General features: G+C 43.4%; 1 non-coding gene across 1 annotated transcript; it reads right to left on the bottom strand.

The window, feature by feature from the left end:
• Nucleotides 1-1,352: 1,352 nt before the first annotated feature.
• Nucleotides 1,353-1,459, bottom strand: LOC130734825 (small nucleolar RNA R71). Its single transcript, XR_009018165.1, has one exon. It is a non-coding gene; the product is annotated as a small nucleolar RNA R71 (small nucleolar RNA).
• Nucleotides 1,460-2,811: the final 1,352 nt, after the last annotated feature.

The following is a 2,811-nucleotide window of genomic DNA, read 5'->3' as shown; positions in this document are numbered from 1 at the left end:
GACGACCTACCTAACGTTCTCAGCCACAGCAGAAGCTGGATTTTCCAGAACTGCCCTCCAACGGTAGCATTTCCCATGCATCGCTCAACCCTAATCCTTGGAGTATATAAAGAGGCTGAAGACTGAAAGAAACGGCTAGAAGCATTCACATACGCAAGACAATCTTAAATTCTTCTAAGTTTTCTTTCATCTGAAATTCATTGAGTTTACTATTAGCTTTTTAGAAGCAAATCTCTTGTAAACAATTCTTTGATAAACAGTTTGTTTAGTTCCTTTAGGAGATCAAGGTTGATCGGATCCTAGAGAAGACTAAGAGAGTGAATCTTAGTGTGAGCTAAGTCAGTGTAATTGTTAGTCACTTGTAGGTTTCAAGTGCAGTTGTAACTCTTACCTGATTAGTGGATTGCCTTCATTCTAAGAAGGAAGAAATCACCTTAACGGGTGGACTGGAGTAGCTTGAGTGATTTATCAAGTGAACCAGGATAAAATCCTTGTGTGCTTTTCTATCTCTTATCTTTAGCACTTAAGTTCTCGAAAGATTTGTCAAAATCTTTAAGGTGGAAGTTTTATACTGAAAACGTTATTCAAACCCCCCCTTTCTACCGTTTTTCATACCTTCATGTGGTTCGATATTTTAAAACCCGGAGGTATTCGTACACTTGCGAATCGACCAACAAGTTTTTGGCGCCGTTGCCGGGGATTGTTTGTGGTTTTCGATTTAAGTTAAAGAGTTTGTTTGTTTGTGTTACTAAGCATTGCATTGAATAGGTGTTACTAACCTTTTCTCTGTTTTGTGATTTCAGTTTATGCACGGTAGTCTTGGCACGGATCCACTGCTGTTTGATCCGGAGCCAGAACGCACCCTCCATTGTCGACGAGCTCAACAAAGAGCTGCTGAGTTAGCCGCCATGGCTGCCCATATGACGGAGGAGGAGATGCAAGCCCACATTGAAGAAAGAGTGAATGAGGCTCTTGCTCAAAGACTTCAAGAGCAAGAATTGGAGAATGCTAATCGTTCTCTTAGAGACCTCACCTCGGCTGCTATAGTTCCCCCCAATGGCACGGGAAACTTTGAGCTGAGGCCGGCATTCATCAACTTGGTGAGCCAAAATCAGTATGGTGGAGGTGCTCTTGAAGATCCTCATGCACACATGGAGCGGTTTATCCGCAATTGCAACACCTACAGAGTTCAGAATGTTTCAGCGGACACCATCCGCTTGAGTTTATTCCCTTTTTCATTGAGGGATACTGCTGAAGAGTGGTTGAATTCACAGCCCCAAGGTAGCATTACATCTTGGGAAGACTTGGCTGAGAAGTTCACCACAAGGTTTGTTCCGAGAGCCCTCTTGAGGAAGCTCAAGAATGACATCATGACTTTTGCTCAATCCACCAATGAGAATCTCTATGAAGCTTGGGAGAGGTTCAAGAAGCTCTTGAGGAGGTGTCCTCAACATAACCTTACTCAAGCTGAACAAGTAGCAAAGTTCTATGATGGTCTCCAATATTCTTCGAGGTTTGGTTTGGATGCGGCTTCAAGTGGAGAGTTCGATGCCTTACTTCCACAAGTGGGGTATGAGTTGATTGAAAAAATGGCTATAAGAGCCATGAACTCTAGTAATGATCGCCAAGCCCGAAGAGGAGTCCTTGAGGTTGAAGCTTATGATCAACTTATGGCCTCCAACAAGCAACTTTCCCAGCAAATGAATGAGATTCAAAATCAAATGAAGACTACCAAGATTGGTGGTCGAGTTGCCAAAGTGGAGTGTGTGACTTGTGGAGGGCCACATGACAGCGAAGAATGCACAGAGACTAGACCGGAGGAGGAAGTGAAGGCTATGGGTCAAGCTCGGAATGACCCATTTTCAAATACTTACAATCCAGGATGGAGGAATCACCCTAATTTTTCTTGGAGGCAAGGTGGTAGTGGGCAAGGAAATGGTTTTCAAAGACAATTTCCTAGCCAAGGATTCCAAGGCCAAAGCTCAAGACAACCTCAAGAGCGAGGAGAAGGTGAAGGTAGTGGTTCCAAGAAGAGCTTAGAAGAGTTGGTGGAAACTTTCATCAACCGGACAGAGAATAATTACAAGAATCAAGAGGCGGCTATCAAGAATCTTGAGAATCAATTTGGCCAGCTGGCCAAGCAAATAGCCGAGAGACCTCAAGGTAAATTTCCTTCCGACACTATCCCCAATCCTAAGCAAGAAAATACCTCTGTTGTAGCCACTAGAAGTGGGAGAGTGATGAATGAATTGAAGAAAAAAAACAGAGGGAGAAAAGAGAGAGGATAGAGTGGAAGGAGAAGTTGTTGTGCCTATTAAGGTGAGAGAGGAAGTTGATCTTACTCCTGAAACTAGCAAGGTTCCGTTCCCTAAAGCATTGGCTAAGAAGAGCTTAGATAAAAAGTTTTCAAAATTTGTTGAAGTTTTCAAAAAGCTTCATATTAGTATTCCTTTTGCCGATGCTTTGGAACAAATGCCTATATATGCTAAGTTTATGAAGGATATTCTGCATAAGAGAAGAAGATTGAAGGGAGTAGATGAGACGGTGTTGATGACGGAGGAATGTAGTGCCATTTTGCAGCGGAAGATGCCAAAGAAGAGAAGGGACCCCGGAAGTTTCACTATTCCGGTGGAAATTGAAGACATGGCGGATGTGGAGGCCTTGTGTGATCTTGGAGCGAGCATCAATTTGATGCCGCTCACCATGTTTGAGAAGCTTAACCTAGGAGAGGTTACCCCAACCATGCTCTCCTTGCAAATGGCGGATCGATCCCTTAAGACTCCATATGGGATTGTGGAGGATGTAATGGTG

This window comes from Lotus japonicus, chromosome 1 (genome assembly GCF_012489685.1).
Source record: "Lotus japonicus ecotype B-129 chromosome 1, LjGifu_v1.2".
In the NCBI taxonomy this organism is placed as follows: Eukaryota; Viridiplantae; Streptophyta; class Magnoliopsida; order Fabales; family Fabaceae; genus Lotus; species Lotus japonicus.
Note: the sequence above shows the minus strand (reverse complement) of the source record. Positions and strands in the feature narration are given on the sequence as shown.